This window comes from Oncorhynchus mykiss, chromosome 17, assembly GCF_013265735.2.
Source record: "Oncorhynchus mykiss isolate Arlee chromosome 17, USDA_OmykA_1.1, whole genome shotgun sequence".
Classification (NCBI taxonomy): domain Eukaryota; kingdom Metazoa; phylum Chordata; class Actinopteri; order Salmoniformes; family Salmonidae; genus Oncorhynchus; species Oncorhynchus mykiss.
The window spans coordinates 12,853,222-12,878,238 of NC_048581.1; the positions used below are offsets into that span (position 1 = coordinate 12,853,222).

Sequence of the window (25,017 nt, forward strand, 5' to 3'; positions counted from 1 at the left end):
CTACACCATCATAGCAGTGCAGGGTCTGAGAAAAAGGGGAGGAGAGAAATATGAGAGGGGAAAAGTGGCAGGAAATAGGGGGATAATGGGGAAAAATATGGGGGAGGGAAAAATTAGGAGAGGGGAATATAAGGAGGGAAATAGGGGAAGGGTAATGGGGAGGGAAATTAAGGGAGGGGAAACGTGGCAGAAAATAGGGGAAGGAAAGGGAAATATAGGGGAAGTGGAAAATAGTGGGGAAAATATAGGGAGGGGGGAGGGAGATATGGGAGGGGGAAAATAGGGGTAGGGAAGTGAAATATGGGAGAGGAAAATAGTGGGGGAAATATAGGGAGGGAGATAAGGGAGGGGGGAAATAGGGGAAGGAAAGGGAAATAATGGAGGGGAAAATAGGGGAGGGACAGAAAGTAGAGGTGGGGGAAAATAAGGAAAAAATAGACGAGGGGGAAAGTGGTGGAAAATAGGGGAGGGGGCGGGGCATAAGTGAGGGGAAAATAGGGGTGGGGTAAATAGTGGGAAAAATATAGGGGAGGGGAAATAAGGGTAGGGAAGTGAAATATAGGGGAGGGAAAGGGAAATATGGGAGGGGGAAATAGTGGGAAAAATATAGGGGGAATGGGGAGGGAATTATAGGAGGGGAGAATAGGGGAGGTGAGGGGACAATAGGGGAGGTAGAAGGAGAATAGGGGGGAGGGAAATAGGGGTAGGGAAATTAAATATGGGAGCCGAAAATAGTGGGGAAAATATAGGTGAGAGGGAGGGAAATATGCGAGGGGAGAAAAGGGGGAGGGAAGTATAAAGAGGGAAATAGGGGAGGTGAAAATGGGAGGGGAAGATAGTGGGGAAAATATAGGGGATGGGGAGGGAATTATAGGAGGGGAGAATAGGGATATAATAGTAAAAAATGTTAGACCTGGTGCTCAAAGCACATGGCTACTTAATATGCATTGTTGACACATGCCTGCCAACTCCTCCTCTCACCCAGCAAAACCCCCCATTTCCCCTCCTCCTTCGACAGAGAAGAATGGGCAATATCCTTGGGCAATTTGCTCATTTTTCTGTTCCAAATGTTCCAAATACCCATATTGTACCATTAGTCCTCTCCTCCAATCAGATGCTTCAGTTTGTTTCAAATTGGAGAAAGAGAGCAAAAATACACCAATGAAGAGCCTAGCTTGTTCCAAAAGTTTTTAAGCCAATCATCTTCCTCTGAAATGTTCCTAACGTCACTTCATCACAAAATCTTTTTCTGTCAGCCATTGATGCTACTCGGTGAGTATCTGAGGTAATTTTGCTTAATTTGCAACGAATTTAAAGTCAACAACTATAAATGTGATGAAATATGACAATAACACGTCTAGTCAACCGAATTGTTTGACTACAGGGGCTTCCCAAACGGTGTAATTTAACAACTTTCGTAGATCGCTAGCTACTGTAGCCTGCTGCTGCACAGGCAAGTTAGCGTTGGCTATAAATAATTGTTCTGCCAGCCATTGATGCTACTCGGTGAGTATCTGAGGTAATTTTGCTTAATTTGCAACGAATTTAAAGTCAACAACTATAAATGTGATGAAATATGACAATAACACGTCTAGCCAACCGACTTGTTTGACTACAGTGGCTACCCAAATTGTGTAATTTAACAACGTTCGTAAATCGCTAGCTACTGTAGGTGGACAAAACTCACAAAGTTTATTTGACCACTGACAATCCTGTAAAACCTTAGCTAACATCTATATCAACTAAAAGTTGGAATTCTATACTATTTAATTGTATATTTTCTTTTGTTTTTTGATGGCATGCATTTGAAGTGTATGTAGTTGAATGAATTGTATTGATGGTCATTGGGGGCAAACGTGTCTTTCTATGTAAACTGAATTTAACTGCAAATGAAATAATAATCATCCTACCCATAACCCCCAAACCCCCCACTGCTGTCCTCCTCCTAGCAGACCTATCAAGCAAACGTAAGTTCCTTTATATGAATCTAATACGGTTATGCTGTCACTTGTCACTGCACTCATCAGTCATGATAATAGTATTTTTCTTGCCTCCTAAGATGGAAAATCCAAGGTTCCGTTTCTCGCCCTCACAGGAGTTGGTCCTCAAGGCCACACACCCCAGGCAGTATGCAGGACACAAGACAACTGTGTCCAATTTGGCCTAGTGTTTAATATCTTAACAATGTGGAGTAATTATAGTTGATGAATTTACCTCAGCACTTTCTGAGGAGGGCCTTGGAGGCAGGAAGGACTGCCAGGAGGGCAAGGCCCTTGTCGGCATCGGGAAGTACAAGTGGGACTCACTACAGGACCTGTATGAGGCTACAGGTGCGGACAGGATAAAGTAAGGGGCACGCATCTTTTGTGTTTTCTATGTTAATCTCAGTGTGTTTTATGCAACATTTTACATCTGAAACGTTCCCTCTGCTGTGTCTCACACAGATATATGTCAGGAGCTTGAGGGCGCAGACACCCCGTTATCCTGGGAGTGCAATGGCCGCCTTGATTGGCTACATTCAGTGCAGAGACCAGGAGGGGGTAGCTGCTGTGGCCAGGCCCGCCCCAGCCAGCACCACCCCTGCCAACACCATCCGGCCCAAGAGTGCGGCTACGTAAGTGTAGGGACCTGACCCTGATTGATACATGTTATTTGAACGAACGCATTCATTTTGGGGTAATTGCTTTTCTTTTAATTGACTTAAGTTGTATTGATATTTTATTGTTTGGATTGTTTATTTTTGTAAGATAAACAAAATGTATGGACTAAAAAAAATAGATTTAAAAAAATAAAGAAATCACCTTTGGGGAACCGCCTGTTCAGAACTGGGGGACACCATGGATGGCTACATGTCAGGTGTGGAGGTGGGTCCTTGTGTGTTCAGAACTGGAGGCCACCATGGACGGCTGGCTACATGTCAGGTGTGGAGGTGGGGGCTTGTGTTTCCCAGCATTATTTGTTTTTTTGTGTGTTACAACTCTGTAAACAGTGTGTTTATTGAGTAAGAAAATGATGACTTATTTGCTTGTCTTCTTGTTTGTTGAACTTTAAAGAAGAGTGTATGACAATAAATCAAAATGAATTTAAGGGAGAAAAAGTGCTCGCATTCAATTATTTATTTCACAGGGAATGTCATGTGTGAAACAACCCATCCTACTGTACAAGTTAAGATGATTTTAAAATAACTAAATGTACAAGAGATTAACAATGAACGTCATACTTTTTTTTTTTACAAAGAACATACGTACAAAAACAACTTTACAATGTACACACGAGTCAGAGTTTACTGGCCTTGGCTAGCACCATGCTGGGTCCTCATGAGTGCCAGTCACTCCTCCACAGTTTGGCCACCAGAGGTAGCGGCACAGAACCATACATACTGTGTCCAAACTCAGAAGTTTTAGGCTTGCCACATTTAGAGCACTTATAGCCTTCGTATGGCTTGTGCGCTCTGACTTTAATGCCAGACTCCAGCTTCTTCCTCCTCCTCCATTCGGTGGTCCTGGAAACCTTGGGTCCACCAGCAGGAGGGGGAAGAGGAGTGGAGGTCGAAGGCAGGTCTTGGAAGACTGGCGTTTATAGGGAGGGAGGTGGAATACAGACTGGGTGGAGGTGGCAGTGGCTGACTAGTGGCCAGGAGGACCACGTGCTGGTATCCACTAACCCCATCAGGTCCTATGTACTCCTGGAAATAGAAGAGTCATGGGGAAGGGTTGGATTAATAGTCACATTAATAGTTATGAATGGAAAGAAACTTGAGTGAGCTGTATAGGACGTGGATAGGCACTTACATCATCCCCTGGGTCCTGACTGGCAGCTGGTGCAGTGTCATCAGGGGGTGTGACGACAGGTACCTGGGATGGGTTGAGTGGGCGGTGGAGTGGAGGGACTGGTGGGAGACAGTCATCGAGGGGGTGTGACGACAGGTACCTGGGATGGGTTGAGTGGGCGGTGGAGTGGCCTTCCTGAGTGGAGGGACTGGTGGGAGACGGTCATCGAGGTCGGGCAAGGACATGGTGGGGTCATCCTCCTCTCCTCCCTCAAATAGATCAGGTGTCCCGTCTGGGACATCTGGGTCCTTACCGAGGTTGGACTCGGATCATTGATGGCGTGCTGGGCTACACCATCATAGCAGTGCAGGGTCTGAGAAAAAGGGGAGGAGAGAAATATGAGAGGGGAAAAGTGGCAGGAAATAGGGGGATAATGGGGAAAAATATGGGGGAGGGAGAAATATGGGAGGGAAAAATTAGGAGAGGGGAATATAAGGAGGGAAATAGGGGAAGGGTAATGGGGAGGGAAATTAAGGGAGGGGAAACGTGGCAGAAAATAGGGGAAGGAAAGGGAAATATAGGGGAAGTGGAAAATAGTGGGGAAAATATAGGGAGGGGGAGGGAGATATGGGAGGGGGAAAATAGGGGTAGGGAAGTGAAATATGGGAGAGGAAAATAGTGGGGGAAATATAGGGAGGGAGATAAGGGAGGGGGAAATAATGGAGGGGAAAATAGGGGAGGAGGAAAAATAGGAGAGGGACAGAAAGTAGAGGTGGGGAAAATAAGGAAAAAATAGACGAGGGGGAAAGTGGTGGAAAATAGGGGAGGGGAGTGAAATAGGGGAGGGGGCGGGGCATAACTGAGGGGAAAATAGGGGATGGGAGAAATAGGGGTGGGGTAAATAGTGGGAAAAATATAGGGGAGGGGAAATAAGGGTAGGGAAGTGAAATATGGGAGGGGGAAATAGTGGGAAAAATATAGGGGATGGGGAGGGAATTATAGGAGGGGACAATAGGGGAGGTAGAAGGAGAATAGGGGGGAGGGAAATAGGGGTAGGGAAATTAAATATGGGAGCCGAAAATAGTGGGGAAAATATAGGTGAGAGGGAGGGTAATATGCGAGGGGAGAAAAGGGGTAGGGAAGTATAAAGAGGGAAATAGGGGAGGTGAAAATGGGAGGGGAAGATAGTGGGAAAAATATAGCGGATGGGGAGGGAATTATAGGAGGGTAGAATAGGGATATAATAGTAAAAAATATTAGACCTGGGGCTCAAAGCACATGGCTACTTAATATGCATTGTTGACACATCCCTGCCAACTCCTCCTCTCACCCAGCAAAACCCCCCATTTCCCCTCCTCCTTCGACAGAGAAGAATGGGCAATATCCTTGGGCAGAGAAAGAGAGCAAAAATACACCAATGAAGAGCCTAGCTTGTTCCAAAAGTTTTTAAGCCAATCATCTTCCTCTGAAATGTTCCCAACGTCACTTCATCAGAAAATCTTTTTCTGTCAGCCATTGATGCTACTCGGTGAGTATCTGAGGTAATTTTGCTTAATTTGCAACGAATTTAAAGTCAACAACTATAAATGTGATGAAATATGACAATAGCATGTCTAGTCAACCGACTTGTTTGACTACAGGGGCTTCCCAAACGGTGTAATTTAATAACTTTCGTAGATCGCTAGCTACTGTAGCTGCTGCTGCACAGGCAAGTTAGCATTGGCTATACATTATTTTTCTGTCAGCCATCGATGCCACTCGGTGAGTATATGAGGTAATTGTGCTTCATTTAACAACGAATGATGACTAAATGTGAGGAAATATGACAATAACACGTCTCGCCAACCGACTTGTTTGACTACAGGGGCTACCCAAATTGTGTAATTTAACAACGTTCGTATATCGCTAGCTACTGTAGGTGGACAAAACTCAAAGTTTATTTGACCACTGACAATCCTGTAAAACCTTAGCTAACCTCTATATCAACTAAAAGTTGGAATTCTATACTATTTAATTGTATATTTTCTTTTGTTTTTTAATGGCATGCATTTGAAGTGTATGTAGTTGAATGAATTGTATTGATGGTCATTGGGGGCAAACGTGTCTTTCTATGTAAACTGAATTTAACTGCATGTGAAATAATAATCACCCTAATCCTACCCATAACCCCCTAACTTCCCACTGCTGTCCTCCTCCTAGCAGACCTATCAAGCAAACGTAAGTTCCTTTATATGAATCTAATACGGTTATGCTGTCACTTGTCACTGCACTCATCAGTCATGATAATAGTATTTTTCTTGCCTCCTAAGATGGAAAATCCAAGGTTCCGTTTCTCGCCCTCACAGGAGTTGGTCCTCAAGGCCACACACCCCAGGCAGTATGCAGGAGACAAGACAACTGTGTCCAATTTGGCCTAGTGTTTAATATCTTAACAATGTGGAGTAATTATAGTTGATGAATTTACCTCAGCACTTTCTGAGGAGGGCCTTGGAGGCAGGAAGGACTGCCAGGAGGGCAAGGCCCTTGTCGGCATCGGGAAGTACAAGTGGGACTCACTACAGGACCTGTATGAGGCTACAGGTGCGGACAGGATAAAGTAAGGGGCACGCATCTTTTGTGTTTTCTATGTTAATCTCAGTGTGTTTTATGCAACATTTTACATCTGAAACGTTCCCTCTGCTGTGTCTCACACAGATATATGTCAGGAGCTTGAGGGCGCAGACACCCCGTTATCCTGGGAGTGCAATGGCCGCCTTGATTGGCTACATTCAGTGCAGAGACCAGGAGGGGGTAGCTGCTGTGGCCAGGCCCGCCCCAGCCAGCACCACCCCTGCCAACACCATCCGGCCCAAGAGTGCGGCTACGTAAGTGTAGGGACCTGACCCTGATTGATACATGTTATTTGAACGAACGCATTCATTTTGGGGTAATTGCTTTTCTTTTAATTGACTTAAGTTGTATTGATATTTTATTGTTTGGATTGTTTATTTTTGTAAGATAAACAAAATGTATGGACTAAAAAAAATAGATTTAAAAAAATAAAGAAATCACCTTTGGGGAACCGCCTGTTCAGAACTGGGGGACACCATGGATGGCTACATGTCAGGTGTGGAGGTGGGTCCTTGTGTGTTCAGAACTGGAGGCCACCATGGACGGCTGGCTACATGTCAGGTGTGGAGGTGGGGGCTTGTGTTTCCCAGCATTATTTGTTTTTTTGTGTGTTACAACTCTGTAAACAGTGTGTTTATTGAGTAAGAAAATGATGACTTATTTGCTTGTCTTCTTGTTTGTTGAACTTTAAAGAAGAGTGTATGACAATAAATCAAAATGAATTTAAGGGAGAAAAAGTGCTCGCATTCAATTATTTATTTCACAGGGAATGTCATGTGTGAAACAACCCATCCTACTGTACAAGTTAAGATGATTTTAAAATAACTAAATGTACAAGAGATTAACAATGAACGTCATACTTTTTTTTTTTTACAAAGAACATACGTACAAAAACAACTTTACAATGTACACACGAGTCAGAGTTTACTGGCCTTGGCTAGCACCATGCTGGGTCCTCATGAGTGCCAGTCACTCCTCCACAGTTTGGCCACCAGAGGTAGCGGCACAGAACCATACATACTGTGTCCAAACTCAGAAGTTTTAGGCTTGCCACATTTAGAGCACTTATAGCCTTCGTATGGCTTGTGCGCTCTGACTTTAATGCCAGACTCCAGCTTCTTCCTCCTCCTCCATTCGGTGGTCCTGGAAACCTTGGGTCCACCAGCAGGAGGGGGAAGAGGAGTGGAGGTCGAAGGCAGGTCTTGGAAGACTGGCGTTTATAGGGAGGGAGGTGGAATACAGACTGGGTGGAGGTGGCAGTGGCTGACTAGTGGCCAGGAGGACCACGTGCTGGTATCCACTAACCCCATCAGGTCCTATGTACTCCTGGAAATAGAAGAGTCATGGGGAAGGGTTGGATTAATAGTCACATTAATAGTTATGAATGGAAAGAAACTTGAGTGAGCTGTATAGGACGTGGATAGGCACTTACATCATCCCCTGGGTCCTGACTGGCAGCTGGTGCAGTGTCATCAGGGGGTGTGACGACAGGTACCTGGGATGGGTTGAGTGGGCGGTGGAGTGGAGGGACTGGTGGGAGACAGTCATCGAGGGGGTGTGACGACAGGTACCTGGGATGGGTTGAGTGGGCGGTGGAGTGGCCTTCCTGAGTGGAGGGACTGGTGGGAGACGGTCATCGAGGTCGGGCAAGGACATGGTGGGGTCATCCTCCTCTCCTCCCTCAAATAGATCAGGTGTCCCGTCTGGGACATCTGGGTCCTTACCGAGGTTGGACTCGGATCATTGATGGCGTGCTGGGCTACACCATCATAGCAGTGCAGGGTCTGAGAAAAAGGGGAGGAGAGAAATATGAGAGGGGAAAAGTGGCAGGAAATAGGGGGATAATGGGGAAAAATATGGGGGAGGGAGAAATATGGGAGGGAAAAATTAGGAGAGGGGAATATAAGGAGGGAAATAGGGGAAGGGTAATGGGGAGGGAAATTAAGGGAGGGGAAACGTGGCAGAAAATAGGGGAAGGAAAGGGAAATATAGGGGAAGTGGAAAATAGTGGGGAAAATATAGGGAGGGGGAGGGAGATATGGGAGGGGGAAAATAGGGGTAGGGAAGTGAAATATGGGAGAGGAAAATAGTGGGGGAAATATAGGGAGGGAGATAAGGGAGGGGGAAATAATGGAGGGGAAAATAGGGGAGGAGGAAAAATAGGAGAGGGACAGAAAGTAGAGGTGGGGAAAATAAGGAAAAAATAGACGAGGGGGAAAGTGGTGGAAAATAGGGGAGGGGAGTGAAATAGGGGAGGGGGCGGGGCATAACTGAGGGGAAAATAGGGGATGGGAGAAATAGGGGTGGGGTAAATAGTGGGAAAAATATAGGGGAGGGGAAATAAGGGTAGGGAAGTGAAATATGGGAGGGGGAAATAGTGGGAAAAATATAGGGGATGGGGAGGGAATTATAGGAGGGGACAATAGGGGAGGTAGAAGGAGAATAGGGGGGAGGGAAATAGGGGTAGGGAAATTAAATATGGGAGCCGAAAATAGTGGGGAAAATATAGGTGAGAGGGAGGGTAATATGCGAGGGGAGAAAAGGGGTAGGGAAGTATAAAGAGGGAAATAGGGGAGGTGAAAATGGGAGGGGAAGATAGTGGGAAAAATATAGCGGATGGGGAGGGAATTATAGGAGGGTAGAATAGGGATATAATAGTAAAAAATATTAGACCTGGGGCTCAAAGCACATGGCTACTTAATATGCATTGTTGACACATCCCTGCCAACTCCTCCTCTCACCCAGCAAAACCCCCCATTTCCCCTCCTCCTTCGACAGAGAAGAATGGGCAATATCCTTGGGCAGAGAAAGAGAGCAAAAATACACCAATGAAGAGCCTAGCTTGTTCCAAAAGTTTTTAAGCCAATCATCTTCCTCTGAAATGTTCCCAACGTCACTTCATCAGAAAATCTTTTTCTGTCAGCCATTGATGCTACTCGGTGAGTATCTGAGGTAATTTTGCTTAATTTGCAACGAATTTAAAGTCAACAACTATAAATGTGATGAAATATGACAATAGCATGTCTAGTCAACCGACTTGTTTGACTACAGGGGCTTCCCAAACGGTGTAATTTAATAACTTTCGTAGATCGCTAGCTACTGTAGCTGCTGCTGCACAGGCAAGTTAGCATTGGCTATACATTATTTTTCTGTCAGCCATCGATGCCACTCGGTGAGTATATGAGGTAATTGTGCTTCATTTAACAACGAATGATGACTAAATGTGAGGAAATATGACAATAACACGTCTCGCCAACCGACTTGTTTGACTACAGGGGCTACCCAAATTGTGTAATTTAACAACGTTCGTATATCGCTAGCTACTGTAGGTGGACAAAACTCAAAGTTTATTTGACCACTGACAATCCTGTAAAACCTTAGCTAACCTCTATATCAACTAAAAGTTGGAATTCTATACTATTTAATTGTATATTTTCTTTTGTTTTTTAATGGCATGCATTTGAAGTGTATGTAGTTGAATGAATTGTATTGATGGTCATTGGGGGCAAACGTGTCTTTCTATGTAAACTGAATTTAACTGCATGTGAAATAATAATCACCCTAATCCTACCCATAACCCCCTAACTTCCCACTGCTGTCCTCCTCCTAGCAGACCTATCAAGCAAACGTAAGTTCCTTTATATGAATCTAATACGGTTATGCTGTCACTTGTCACTGCACTCATCAGTCATGATAATAGTATTTTTCTTGCCTCCTAAGATGGAAAATCCAAGGTTCCGTTTCTCGCCCTCACAGGAGTTGGTCCTCAAGGCCACACACCCCAGGCAGTATGCAGGAGACAAGACAACTGTGTCCAATTTGGCCTAGTGTTTAATATCTTAACAATGTGGAGTAATTATAGTTGATGAATTTACCTCAGCACTTTCTGAGGAGGGCCTTGGAGGCAGGAAGGACTGCCAGGAGGGCAAGGCCCTTGTCGGCATCGGGAAGTACAAGTGGGACTCACTACAGGACCTGTATGAGGCTACAGGTGCGGACAGGATAAAGTAAGGGGCACGCATCTTTTGTGTTTTCTATGTTAATCTCAGTGTGTTTTATGCAACATTTTACATCTGAAACGTTCCCTCTGCTGTGTCTCACACAGATATATGTCAGGAGCTTGAGGGCGCAGACACCCCGTTATCCTGGGAGTGCAATGGCCGCCTTGATTGGCTACATTCAGTGCAGAGACCAGGAGGGGGTAGCTGCTGTGGCCAGGCCCGCCCCAGCCAGCACCACCCCTGCCAACACCATCCGGCCCAAGAGTGCGGCTACGTAAGTGTAGGGACCTGACCCTGATTGATACATGTTATTTGAACGAACGCATTCATTTTGGGGTAATTGCTTTTCTTTTAATTGACTTAAGTTGTATTGATATTTTATTGTTTGGATTGTTTATTTTTGTAAGATAAACAAAATGTATGGACTAAAAAAAATAGATTTAAAAAAATAAAGAAATCACCTTTGGGGAACCGCCTGTTCAGAACTGGGGGACACCATGGATGGCTACATGTCAGGTGTGGAGGTGGGTCCTTGTGTGTTCAGAACTGGAGGCCACCATGGACGGCTGGCTACATGTCAGGTGTGGAGGTGGGGGCTTGTGTTTCCCAGCATTATTTGTTTTTTTGTGTGTTACAACTCTGTAAACAGTGTGTTTATTGAGTAAGAAAATGATGACTTATTTGCTTGTCTTCTTGTTTGTTGAACTTTAAAGAAGAGTGTATGACAATAAATCAAAATGAATTTAAGGGAGAAAAAGTGCTCGCATTCAATTATTTATTTCACAGGGAATGTCATGTGTGAAACAACCCATCCTACTGTACAAGTTAAGATGATTTTAAAATAACTAAATGTACAAGAGATTAACAATGAACGTCGTACTTTTTTTTTTTACAAAGAACATACGTACAAAAACAACTTTACAATGTACACACGAGTCAGAGTTTACTGGCCTTGGCTAGCACCATGCTGGGTCCTCATGAGTGCCAGTCACTCCTCCACAGTTTGGCCACCAGAGGTAGCGGCACAGAACCATACATACTGTGTCCAAACTCAGAAGTTTTAGGCTTGCCACATTTAGAGCACTTATAGCCTTCGTATGGCTTGTGCGCTCTGACTTTAATGCCAGACTCCAGCTTCTTCCTCCTCCTCCATTCGGTGGTCCTGGAAACCTTGGGTCCACCAGCAGGAGGGGGAAGAGGAGTGGAGGTCGAAGGCAGGTCTTGGAAGACTGGCGTTTATAGGGAGGGAGGTGGAATACAGACTGGGTGGAGGTGGCAGTGGCTGACTAGTGGCCAGGAGGACCACGTGCTGGTATCCACTAACCCCATCAGGTCCTATGTACTCCTGGAAATAGAAGAGTCATGGGGAAGGGTTGGATTAATAGTCACATTAATAGTTATGAATGGAAAGAAACTTGAGTGAGCTGTATAGGACGTGGATAGGCACTTACATCATCCCCTGGGTCCTGACTGGCAGCTGGTGCAGTGTCATCAGGGGGTGTGACGACAGGTACCTGGGATGGGTTGAGTGGGCGGTGGAGTGGAGGGACTGGTGGGAGACAGTCATCGAGGGGGTGTGACGACAGGTACCTGGGATGGGTTGAGTGGGCGGTGGAGTGGCCTTCCTGAGTGGAGGGACTGGTGGGAGACGGTCATCGAGGTCGGGCAAGGACATGGTGGGGTCATCCTCCTCTCCTCCCTCAAATAGATCAGGTGTCCCGTCTGGGACATCTGGGTCCTTACCGAGGTTGGACTCGGCTCATTGATGGCGTGCTGGGCTACACCATCATAGCAGTGTAGGGTCTGAGAAAAAGGGGAGGAGAGAAATATGAGAGGGGAAAAGTGGCAGGAAATAGGGGGATAATGGGGAAAAATATGGGGGAGGGAGAAATATGGGAGGGAAAAATTAGGAGAGGGGAATATAAGGAGGGAAATAGGGGAAGGGTAATGGGGAGGGAAATTAAGGGAGGGGAAACGTGGCAGAAAATAGGGGAAGGAAAGGGAAATATAGGGGAAGTGGAAAATAGTGGGGAAAATATAGGGAGGGGGAGGGAGATATGGGAGGGGGAAAATAGGGGTAGGGAAGTGAAATATGGGAGAGGAAAATAGTGGGGGAAATATAGGGAGGGAGATAAGGGAGGGGGAAATAATGGAGGGGAAAATAGGGGAGGAGGAAAAATAGGAGAGGGACAGAAAGTAGAGGTGGGGAAAATAAGGAAAAAATAGACGAGGGGGAAAGTGGTGGAAAATAGGGGAGGGGAGTGAAATAGGGGAGGGGGCGGGGCATAACTGAGGGGAAAATAGGGGATGGGAGAAATAGGGGTGGGGTAAATAGTGGGAAAAATATAGGGGAGGGGAAATAAGGGTAGGGAAGTGAAATATGGGAGGGGGAAATAGTGGGAAAAATATAGGGGATGGGGAGGGAATTATAGGAGGGGACAATAGGGGAGGTAGAAGGAGAATAGGGGGGAGGGAAATAGGGGTAGGGAAATTAAATATGGGAGCCGAAAATAGTGGGGAAAATATAGGTGAGAGGGAGGGTAATATGCGAGGGGAGAAAAGGGGTAGGGAAGTATAAAGAGGGAAATAGGGGAGGTGAAAATGGGAGGGGAAGATAGTGGGAAAAATATAGCGGATGGGGAGGGAATTATAGGAGGGTAGAATAGGGATATAATAGTAAAAAATATTAGACCTGGGGCTCAAAGCACATGGCTACTTAATATGCATTGTTGACACATCCCTGCCAACTCCTCCTCTCACCCAGCAAAACCCCCCATTTCCCCTCCTCCTTCGACAGAGAAGAATGGGCAATATCCTTGGGCAATTTGCTCATTTTTCTGTTCCAAATGTTCCAAATACCCATATTGTTCCATTAGTCCTCTCCTCCAATCAGATGCTTCAGTTTGTTTCAAATTGGAGAAAGAGAGCAAAAATACACCAATGAAGAGCCTAGCTTGTTCCAAAAGTTTTTAAGCCAATCATCTTCCTCTGAAATGTTCCCAACGTCACTTCATCAGAAAATCTTTTTCTGTCAGCCATTGATGCTACTCGGTGAGTATCTGAGGTAATTTTGCTTAATTTGCAACGAATTTAAAGTCAACAACTATAAATGTGATAAAATATGACAATAGCATGTCTAGTCAACCGACTTGTTTGACTACAGGGGCTTCCCAAACGGTGTAATTTAATAACTTTCGTAGATCGCTAGCTACTGTAGCTGCTGCTGCACAGGCAAGTTAGCATTGGCTATACATTATTTTTCTGTCAGCCATCGATGCCACTCGGTGAGTATATGAGGTAATTGTGCTTCATTTAACAACGAATGATGACTAAATGTGAGGAAATATGACAATAACACGTCTCGCCAACCGACTTGTTTGACTACAGGGGCTACCCAAATTGTGTAATTTAACAACGTTCGTATATCGCTAGCTACTGTAGGTGGACAAAACTCACAAAGTTTATTTGACCACTGACAATCCTGTAAAACCTTAGCTAACCTCTATATCAACTAAAAGTTGGAATTCTATACTATTTAATTGTATATTTTCTTTTGTTTTTTAATGGCATGCATTTGAAGTGTATGTAGTTGAATGAATTGTATTGATGGTCATTGGGGGCAAACGTGTCTTTCTATGTAAACTGAATTTAACTGCATGTGAAATAATAATCACCCTAATCCTACCCATAACCCCCTAACTTCCCACTGCTGTCCTCCTCCTAGCAGACCTATCAAGCAAACGTAAGTTCCTTTATATGAATCTAATACGGTTATGCTGTCACTTGTCACTGCACTCATCAGTCATGATAATAGTATTTTTCTTGCCTCCTAAGATGGAAAATCCAAGGTTCCGTTTCTCGCCCTCACAGGAGTTGGTCCTCAAGGCCACACACCCCAGGCAGTATGCAGGAGACAAGACAACTGTGTCCAATTTGGCCTAGTGTTTAATATCTTAACAATGTGGAGTAATTATAGTTGATGAATTTACCTCAGCACTTTCTGAGGAGGGCCTTGGAGGCAGGAAGGACTGCCAGGAGGGCAAGGCCCTTGTCGGCATCGGGAAGTACAAGTGGGACTCACTACAGGACCTGTATGAGGCTACAGGTGCGGACAGGATAAAGTAAGGGGCACGCATCTTTTGTGTTTTCTATGTTAATCTCAGTGTGTTTTATGCAACATTTTACATCTGAAACGTTCCCTCTGCTGTGTCTCACACAGATATATGTCAGGAGCTTGAGGGCGCAGACACCCCGTTATCCTGGGAGTGCAATGGCCGCCTTGATTGGCTACATTCAGTGCAGAGACCAGGAGGGGGTAGCTGCTGTGGCCAGGCCCGCCCCAGCCAGCACCACCCCTGCCAACACCATCCGGCCCAAGAGTGCGGCTACGTAAGTGTAGGGACCTGACCCTGATTGATACATGTTATTTGAACGAACGCATTCATTTTGGGGTAATTGCTTTTCTTTTAATTGACTTAAGTTGTATTGATATTTTATTGTTTGGATTGTTTATTTTTGTAAGATAAACAAAATGTATGGACTAAAAAAAATAGATTTAAAAAAATAAAGAAATCACCTTTGGGGAACCGCCTGTTCAGAACTGGGGGACACCATGGATGGCTACATGTCAGGTGTGGAGGTGGGTCCTTGTGTGTTCAGAACTGGAGGCCACCATGGACGGCTGGCTACATGTCAGGTGTGGAGGTGGGGGCTTGTGTTTCCCAGCATTATTTGTTTTTTTGTGTGTTACAACTCTGTAAACAGTGTGTTTATTGAGTAAGAAAATGATGACTTATTTGCTTGTCTTCTTGTTTGTTGAACTTTAAAGAAGAGTGTATGACAATAAATCAAAATGAATTTAAGGGAGAAAAAGTGCTCGCATTCAATTATTTATTTCACAGGGAATGTCATGTGTGAAACAACCCATCCTACTGTACAAGTTAAGATGATTTTAAAATAACTAAATGTACAAGAGATTAACAATGAACGTCGTACTTTTTTTTTTTACAAAGAACATACGTACAAAAACAACTTTACAATGTACACACGAGTCAGAGTTTACTGGCCTTGGCTAGCACCATGCTGGGTCCTCATGAGTGCCAGTCACTCCTCCACAGTTTGGCCACCAGAGGTAGCGGCACAGAACCATACATACTGTGTCCAAACTCAGAAGTTTTAGGCTTGCCACATTTAGAGCACTTATAGCCTTCGTATGGCTTGTGCGCTCTGACTTTAATGCCAGACTCCAGCTTCTTCCTCCTCCTCCATTCGGTGGTCCTGGAAACCTTGGGTCCACCAGCAGGAGGGGGAAGAGGAGTGGAGGTCGAAGGCAGGTCTTGGAAGACTGGCGTTTATAGGGAGGGAGGTGGAATACAGACTGGGTGGAGGTGGCAGTGGCTGACTAGTGGCCAGGAGGACCACGTGCTGGTATCCACTAACCCCATCAGGTCCTATGTACTCCTGGAAATAGAAGAGTCATGGGGAAGGGTTGGATTAATAGTCACATTAATAGTTATGAATGGAAAGAAACTTGAGTGAGCTGTATAGGACGTGGATAGGCACTTACATCATCCCCTGGGTCCTGACTGGCAGCTGGTGCAGTGTCATCAGGGGGTGTGACGACAGGTACCTGGGATGGGTTGAGTGGGCGGTGGAGTGGAGGGACTGGTGGGAGACAGTCATCGAGGGGGTGTGACGACAGGTACCTGGGATGGGTTGAGTGGGCGGTGGAGTGGCCTTCCTGAGTGGAGGGACTGGTGGGAGACGGTCATCGAGGTCGGGCAAGGACATGGTGGGGTCATCCTCCTCTCCTCCCTCAAATAGATCAGGAGTCCCGTCTGGGACATCTGGGTCCTTACCGAGGTTGGACTCGGCTCATTGATGGCGTGCTGGGCTACACCATCATAGCAGTGTAGGGTCTGAGAAAAAGGGGAGGAGAGAAATATGAGAGGGGAAAAGTGGCAGGAAATAGGGGGATAATGGGGAAAAATATGGGGGAGGGAGAAATATGGGAGGGAAAAATTAGGAGAGGGGAATATAAGGAGGGAAATAGGGGAAGGGTAATGGGGAGGGAAATTAAGGGAGGGGAAACGTGGCAGAAAATAGGGGAAGGAAAGGGAAATATAGGGGAAGTGGAAAATAGTGGGGAAAATATAGGGAGGGGGAGGGAGATATGGGAGGGGGAAAATAGGGGTAGGGAAGTGAAATATGGGAGAGGAAAATAGTGGGGGAAATATAGGGAGGGAGATAAGGGAGGGGGAAATAATGGAGGGGAAAATAGGGGAGGAGGAAAAATAGGAGAGGGACAGAAAGTAGAGGTGGGGAAAATAAGGAAAAAATAGACGAGGGGGAAAGTGGTGGAAAATAGGGGAGGGGAGTGAAATAGGGGAGGGGGCGGGGCATAACTGAGGGGAAAATAGGGGATGGGAGAAATAGGGGTGGGGTAAATAGTGGGAAAAATATAGGGGAGGGGAAATAAGGGTAGGGAAGTGAAATATGGGAGGGGGAAATAGTGGGAAAAATATAGGGGATGGGGAGGGAATTATAGGAGGGGACAATAGGGGAGGTAGAAGGAGAATAGGGGGGAGGGAAATATGGGTAGGGAAATTAAATATGGGAGCCGAAAATAGTGGGGAAAATATAGGTGAGAGGGAGGGTAATATGCGAGGGGAGAAAAGGGGTAGGGAAGTATAAAGAGGGAAATAGGGGAGGTGAAAATGGGAGGGGAAGATAGTGGGAAAAATATAGCGGATGGGGAGGGAATTATAGGAGGGTAGAATAGGGATATAATAGTAAAAAATATTAGACCTGGGGCTCAAAGCACATGGCTACTTAATATGCATTGTTGACACATCCCTGCCAACTCCTCCTCTCACCCAGCAAAACCCCCCATTTCCCCTCCTCCTTCGACAGAGAAGAATGGGCAATATCCTTGGGCAATTTGCTCATTTTTCTGTTCCAAATGTTCCAAATACCCATATTGTTCCATTAGTCCTCTCCTCCAATCAGATGCTTCAGTTTGTTTCAAATTGGAGAAAGAGAGCAAAAATACACCAATGAAGAGCCTAGCTTGTTCCAAAAGTTTTTAAGCCAATCATCTTCCTCTGAAATGTTCCCAACGTCACTTCATCAGAAAATATTTTTCTGTCAGCCATTGATGCTACTCGGTGAGTATCTGAGGTAATTTTGCTTAATTTGCAACGAATTTAAAGTCAACAACTATAAATGTGATGAAATATGACAATAGCATGTCTAGTCAACCGACTTGTTTGACTACAGGGGCTTCCCAAACGGTGTAATTTAATAACTTTCGTAGATCGCTAGCTACTGTAGCTGCTGCTGCACAGGCAAGTTAGCATTGGCTATACATTATTTTTCTGTCAGCCATCGATGCCACTCGGTGAGTATATGAGGTAATTGTGCTTCATTTAACAACGAATGATGACTAAATGTGAGGAAATATGACAATAACACGTCTCGCCAACCGACTTGTTTGACTACAGGGGCTACCCAAATTGTGTAATTTAACAACGTTCGTATATCGCTAGCTACTGTAGGTGGACAAAACTCACAAAGTTTATTTGACCACTGACAATCCTGTAAAACCTTAGCTAACCTCTATATCAACTAAAAGTTGGAATTCTATACTATTTAATTGTATATTTTCTTTTGTTTTTTAATGGCATGCATTTGAAGTGTATGTAGTTGAATGAATTGTATTGATGGTCATTGGGGGCAAACGTGTCTTTCTATGTAAACTGAATTTAACTGCATGTGAAATAATAATCACCCTAATCCTACCCATAACCCCCTAACTTCCCACTGCTGTCCTCCTCCTAGCAGACCTATCAAGCAAACGTAAGTTCCTTTATATGAATCTAATACGGTTATGCTGTCACTTGTCACTGCACTCATCAGTCATGATAATAGTATTTTTCTTGCCTCCTAAGATGGAAAATCCAAGGTTCCGTTTCTCGCCCTCACAGGAGTTGGTCCTCAAGGCCACACACCCCAGGCAGTATGCAGGAGACAAGACAACTGTGTCCAATTTGGCCTAGTGTTTAATATCTTAACAATGTGGAGTAATTATAGTTGATGAATTTACCTCAGCACTTTCTGAGGAGGGCCTTGGAGGCAGGAAGGACTGCCAGGAGGGCAAGGCCCTTGTCGGCATCGGGAAGTACAAGTGGGACTCACTACAGGACCTGTATGAGGCTACAGGTGCGGACAGGATAAAGTAAGGGGCACGCATCTTTTGTGTTTTCTATGTTAATCTCAGTGTGTTTTATGCAACATTTTACATCTGAAACGTTCCCTCTGCTGTGTCTCACACAGATATATGTCAGGAGCTTGAGGGCGCAGACACCCCGTTATCCTGGGAGTGCAATGGCCGCCTTGATTGGCTACATTCAGTGCAGAGACCAGGAGGGGGTAGCTGCTGTGGCCAGGCCCGCCCCAGCCAGCACCACCCCTGCCAACACCATCCGGCCCAAGAGTGCGGCTACGTAAGTGTAGGGACCTGACCCTGATTGATACATGTTATTTGAACGAACGCATTCATTTTGGGGTAATTGCTTTTCTTTTAATTGACTTAAGTTGTATTGATATTTTATTGTTTGGATTGTTTATTTTTGTAAGATAAACAAAATGTATGGACTAAAAAAAATAGATTTAAAAAAATAAAGAAATCACCTTTGGGGAACCGCCTGTTCAGAACTGGGGGACACCATGGATGGCTACATGTCAGGTGTGGAGGTGGGTCCTTGTGTGTTCAGAACTGGAGGCCACCATGGACGGCTGGCTACATGTCAGGTGTGGAGGTGGGGGCTTGTGTTTCCCAGCATTATTTGTTTTTTTGTGTGTTACAACTCTGTAAACAGTGTGTTTATTGAGTAAGAAAATGATGACTTATTTGCTTGTCTTCTTGTTTGTTGAACTTTAAAGAAGAGTGTATGACAATAAATCAAAATGAATTTAAGGGAGAAAAAGTGCTCGCATTCAATTATTTATTTCACAGGGAATGTCATGTGTGAAACAACCCATCCTACTGTACAAGTTAAGATGATTTTAAAATAACTAAATGTACAAGAGATTAACAATGAACGTCGTACTTTTTTTTTTTACAAAGAACATACGTACAAAAACAACTTTACAATGTACACACGAGTCAGAGTTTACTGGCCTTGGCTAGCACCATGCTGGGTCCTCATGAGTGCCAGTCACTCCTCCACAGTTTGGCCACCAGAGGTAGCGGCACAGAACCATACATACTGTGTCCAAACTCAGAAGTTTTAGGCTTGCCACATTTAGAGCACTTATAGCCTTCGTATGGCTTGTGCGCTCTGACTTTAATGCCAGACTCCAGCTTCTTCCTCCTCCTCCATTCGGTGGTCCTGGAAACCTTGGGTCCACCAGCAGGAGGGGGAAGAGGAGTGGAGGTCGAAGGCAGGTCTTGGAAGACTGGCGTTTATAGGGAGGGAGGTGGAATACAGACTGGGTGGAGGTGGCAGTGGCTGACTAGTGGCCAGGAGGACCACGTGCTGGTATCCACTAACCCCATCAGGTCCTATGTACTCCTGGAAATAGAAGAGTCATGGGGAAGGGTTGGATTAATAGTCACATTAATAGTTATGAATGGAAAGAAACTTGAGTGAGCTGTATAGGACGTGGATAGGCACTTACATCATCCCCTGGGTCCTGACTGGCAGCTGGTGCAGTGTCATCAGGGGGTGTGACGACAGGTACCTGGGATGGGTTGAGTGGGCGGTGGAGTGGCCTTCCTGAGTGGAGGGACTGGTGGGAGACGGTCATCGAGGTCGGGCAAGGACATGGTGGGGTCATCCTCCTCTCCTCCCTCAAATAGATCAGGTGTCCCATCTGGGACATCTGGGTCCTTACCGAGGTTGGACTCGGCTCATTGATGGCGTGCTGGGCTACACCATCATAGCAGTGCAGGGTCTGAGAAAAAGGGGAGGAGAGAAATATGAGAGGGGAAAAGTGGCAGGAAATAGGGGGATAATGGGGAAAAATATGGGGGAGGGAGAAATATGGGAGGGAAAAATTAGGAGAGGGGAATATAAGGAGGGAAATAGGGGAAGGGTAATGGGGAGGGAAATTAAGGGAGGGGAAACGTGGCAGAAAATAGGGGAAGGAAAGGGAAATATAGGGGAAGTGGAAAATAGTGGGGAAAATATAGGGAGGGGGAGGGAGATATGGGAGGGGGAAAATAGGGGTAGGGAAGTGAAATATGGGAGAGGAAAATAGTGGGGGAAATATAGGGAGGGAGATAAGGGAGGGGGAAATAATGGAGGGGAAAATAGGGGAGGAGGAAAAATAGGAGAGGGACAGAAAGTAGAGGTGGGGAAAATAAGGAAAAAATAGACGAGGGGGAAAGTGGTGGAAAATAGGGGAGGGGAGTGAAATAGGGGAGGGGGCGGGGCATAACTGAGGGGAAAATAGGGGATGGGAGAAATAGGGGTGGGGTAAATAGTGGGAAAAATATAGGGGAGGGGAAATAAGGGTAGGGAAGTGAAATATGGGAGGGGGAAATAGTGGGAAAAATATAGGGGATGGGGAGGGAATTATAGGAGGGGACAATAGGGGAGGTAGAAGGAGAATAGGGGGGAGGGAAATAGGGGTAGGGAAATTAAATATGGGAGCCGAAAATAGTGGGGAAAATATAGGTGAGAGGGAGGGTAATATGCGAGGGGAGAAAAGGGGTAGGGAAGTATAAAGAGGGAAATAGGGGAGGTGAAAATGGGAGGGGAAGATAGTGGGAAAAATATAGCGGATGGGGAGGGAATTATAGGAGGGTAGAATAGGGATATAATAGTAAAAAATATTAGACCTGGGGCTCAAAGCACATGGCTACTTAATATGCATTGTTGACACATCCCTGCCAACTCCTCCTCTCACCCAGCAAAACCCCCCATTTCCCCTCCTCCTTCGACAGAGAAGAATGGGCAATATCCTTGGGCAATTTGCTCATTTTTCTGTTCCAAATGTTCCAAATACCCATATTGTTCCATTAGTCCTCTCCTCCAATCAGATGCTTCAGTTTGTTTCAAATTGGAGAAAGAGAGCAAAAATACACCAATGAAGAGCCTAGCTTGTTCCAAAAGTTTTTAAGCCAATCATCTTCCTCTGAAATGTTCCCAACGTCACTTCATCAGAAAATCTTTTTCTGTCAGCCATTGATGCTACTCGGTGAGTATCTGAGGTAATTTTGCTTAATTTGCAACGAATTTAAAGTCAACAACTATAAATGTGATGAAATATGACAATAGCATGTCTAGTCAACCGACTTGTTTGACTACAGGGGCTTCCCAAACGGTGTAATTTAATAACTTTCGTAGATCGCTAGCTACTGTAGCTGCTGCTGCACAGGCAAGTTAGCATTGGCTATACATTATTTTTCTGTCAGCCATCGATGCCACTCGGTGAGTATATGAGGTAATTGTGCTTCATTTAACAACGAATGATGACTAAATGTGAGGAAATATGACAATAACACGTCTCGCCAACCGACTTGTTTGACTACAGGGGCTACCCAAATTGTGTAATTTAACAACGTTCGTATATCGCTAGCTACTGTAGGTGGACAAAACTCACAAAGTTTATTTGACCACTGACAATCCTGTAAAACCTTAGCTAACCTCTATATCAACTAAAAGTTGGAATTCTATACTATTTAATTGTATATTTTCTTTTGTTTTTTAATGGCATGCATTTGAAGTGTATGTAGTTGAATGAATTGTATTGATGGTCATTGGGGGCAAACGTGTCTTTCTATGTAAACTGAATTTAACTGCATGTGAAATAATAATCACCCTAATCCTACCCATAACCCCCTAACTTCCCACTGCTGTCCTCCTCCTAGCAGACCTATCAAGCAAACGTAAGTTCCTTTATATGAATCTAATACGGTTATGCTGTCACTTGTCACTGCACTCATCAGTCATGATAATAGTATTTTTCTTGCCTCCTAAGATGGAAAATCCAAGGTTCCGTTTCTCGCCCTCACAGGAGTTGGTCCTCAAGGCCACACACCCCAGGCAGTATGCAGGAGACAAGACAACTGTGTCCAATTTGGCCTAGTGTTTAATATCTTAACAATGTGGAGTAATTATAGTTGATGAATTTACCTCAGCACTTTCTGAGGAGGGCCTTGGAGGCAGGAAGGACTGCCAGGAGGGCAAGGCCCTTGTCGGCATCGGGAAGTACAAGTGGGACTCACTACAGGACCTGTATGAGGCTACAGGTGCGGACAGGATAAAGTAAGGGGCACGCATCTTTTGTGTTTTCTATGTTAATCTCAGTGTGTTTTATGCAACATTTTACATCTGAAACGTTCCCTCTGCTGTGTCTCACACAGATATATGTCAGGAGCTTGAGGGCGCAGACACCCCGTTATCCTGGGAGTGCAATGGCCGCCTTGATTGGCTACATTCAGTGCAGAGACCAGGAGGGGGTAGCTGCTGTGGCCAGGCCCGCCCCAGCCAGCACCACCCCTGCCAACACCATCCGGCCCAAGAGTGCGGCTACGTAAGTGTAGGGACCTGACCCTGATTGATACATGTTATTTGAACGAACGCATTCATTTTGGGGTAATTGCTTTTCTTTTAATTGACTTAAGTTGTATTGATATTTTATTGTTTGGATTGTTTATTTTTGTAAGATAAACAAAATGTATGGACTAAAAAAAATAGATTTAAAAAAATAAAGAAATCACCTTTGGGGAACCGCCTGTTCAGAACTGGGGGACACCATGGATGGCTACATGTCAGGTGTGGAGGTGGGTCCTTGTGTGTTCAGAACTGGAGGCCACCATGGACGGCTGGCTACATGTCAGGTGTGGAGGTGGGGGCTTGTGTTTCCCAGCATTATTTGTTTTTTTGTGTGTTACAACTCTGTAAACAGTGTGTTTATTGAGTAAGAAAATGATGACTTATTTGCTTGTCTTCTTGTTTGTTGAACTTTAAAGAAGAGTGTATGACAATAAATCAAAATGAATTTAAGGGAGAAAAAGTGCTCGCATTCAATTATTTATTTCACAGGGAATGTCATGTGTGAAACAACCCATCCTACTGTACAAGTTAAGATGATTTTAAAATAACTAAATGTACAAGAGATTAACAATGAACGTCATACTTTTTTTTTTTACAAAGAACATACGTACAAAAACAACTTTACAATGTACACACGAGTCAGAGTTTACTGGCCTTGGCTAGCACCATGCTGGGTCCTCATGAGTGCCAGTCACTCCTCCACAGTTTGGCCACCAGAGGTAGCGGCACAGAACCATACATACTGTGTCCAAACTCAGAAGTTTTAGGCTTGCCACATTTAGAGCACTTATAGCCTTCGTATGGCTTGTGCGCTCTGACTTTAATGCCAGACTCCAGCTTCTTCCTCCTCCTCCATTCGGTGGTCCTGGAAACCTTGGGTCCACCAGCAGGAGGGGGAAGAGGAGTGGAGGTCGAAGGCAGGTCTTGGAAGACTGGCGTTTATAGGGAGGGAGGTGGAATACAGACTGGGTGGAGGTGGCAGTGGCTGACTAGTGGCCAGGAGGACCACGTGCTGGTATCCACTAACCCCATCAGGTCCTATGTACTCCTGGAAATAGAAGAGTCATGGGGAAGGGTTGGATTAATAGTCACATTAATAGTTATGAATGGAAAGAAACTTGAGTGAGCTGTATAGGACGTGGATAGGCACTTACATCATCCCCTGGGTCCTGACTGGCAGCTGGTGCAGTGTCATCAGGGGGTGTGACGACAGGTACCTGGGATGGGTTGAGTGGGCGGTGGAGTGGAGGGACTGGTGGGAGACAGTCATCGAGGGGGTGTGACGACAGGTACCTGGGATGGGTTGAGTGGGCGGTGGAGTGGCCTTCCTGAGTGGAGGGACTGGTGGGAGACGGTCATCGAGGTCGGGCAAGGACATGGTGGGGTCATCCTCTCCTCCCTCAAATAGATCAGGTGTCCCGTCTGGGACATCTGGGTCCTTACCGAGGTTGGACTCGGCTCATTGATGGCGTGCTGGGCTACACCATCATAGCAGTGCAGGGTCTGAGAAAAAGGGGAGGAGAGAAATATGAGAGGGGAAAAGTGGCAGGAAATAGGGGGATAATGGGGAAAAATATGGGGGAGGGAGAAATATGGGAGGGAAAAATTAGGAGAGGGGAATATAAGGAGGGAAATAGGGGAAGGGTAATGGGGAGGGAAATTAAGGGAGGGGAAACGTGGCAGAAAATAGGGGAAGGAAAGGGAAATATAGGGGAAGTGGAAAATAGTGGGGAAAATATAGGGAGGGGGAGGGAGATATGGGAGGGGGAAAATAGGGGGGGAAATATAGGGAGGGAGATAAGGGAGGGGGAAATAATGGAGGGGAAAATAGGGGAGGAGGAAAAATAGGAGAGGGACAGAAAGTAGAGGTGGGGAAAATAAGGAAAAAATAGACGAGGGGGAAAGTGGTGGAAAATAGGGGAGGGGAGTTAAATAGGGGAGGGGGCGGGGCATAACTGAGGGGAAAATAGGGGATGGGAGAAATAGGGGTGGGGTAAATAGTGGGAAAAATATAGGGGAGGGGAAATAAGGGTAGGGAAGTGAAATATGGGAGGGGGAAATAGTGGGAAA

General features: G+C 45.3%; 6 long non-coding RNA genes across 6 annotated transcripts; all 6 read left to right on the top strand.

Annotated features, from left to right (window-relative positions):
• Window positions 1-855: 855 nt before the first annotated feature.
• On the top strand, window positions 856-3,091 carry LOC118940293. The gene is made up of 2 exons (XR_005036829.1): window positions 856-2,346; window positions 2,445-3,091. It is a non-coding gene; the product is annotated as an uncharacterized LOC118940293 (long non-coding RNA).
• A 2,109-nt stretch (window positions 3,092-5,200) lies between these two features.
• Window positions 5,201-7,111, top strand: LOC118940295. Its single transcript, XR_005036831.1, has 2 exons — window positions 5,201-6,366; window positions 6,465-7,111. It is a non-coding gene; the product is annotated as an uncharacterized LOC118940295 (long non-coding RNA).
• A 2,110-nt stretch (window positions 7,112-9,221) lies between these two features.
• On the top strand, window positions 9,222-11,132 carry LOC118940296. The gene is made up of 2 exons (XR_005036832.1): window positions 9,222-10,387; window positions 10,486-11,132. It is a non-coding gene; the product is annotated as an uncharacterized LOC118940296 (long non-coding RNA).
• A 2,345-nt stretch (window positions 11,133-13,477) lies between these two features.
• On the top strand, window positions 13,478-15,247 carry LOC118940297. Its single transcript, XR_005036833.1, has 2 exons — window positions 13,478-14,502; window positions 14,601-15,247. It is a non-coding gene; the product is annotated as an uncharacterized LOC118940297 (long non-coding RNA).
• Window positions 15,248-17,208: 1,961 nt separating this feature from the next.
• LOC118940298 lies at window positions 17,209-19,362 on the top strand. Its single transcript, XR_005036834.1, has 2 exons — window positions 17,209-18,617; window positions 18,716-19,362. It is a non-coding gene; the product is annotated as an uncharacterized LOC118940298 (long non-coding RNA).
• Window positions 19,363-21,247: 1,885 nt separating this feature from the next.
• On the top strand, window positions 21,248-23,401 carry LOC118940299. Its single transcript, XR_005036835.1, has 2 exons — window positions 21,248-22,656; window positions 22,755-23,401. It is a non-coding gene; the product is annotated as an uncharacterized LOC118940299 (long non-coding RNA).
• Window positions 23,402-25,017: the final 1,616 nt, after the last annotated feature.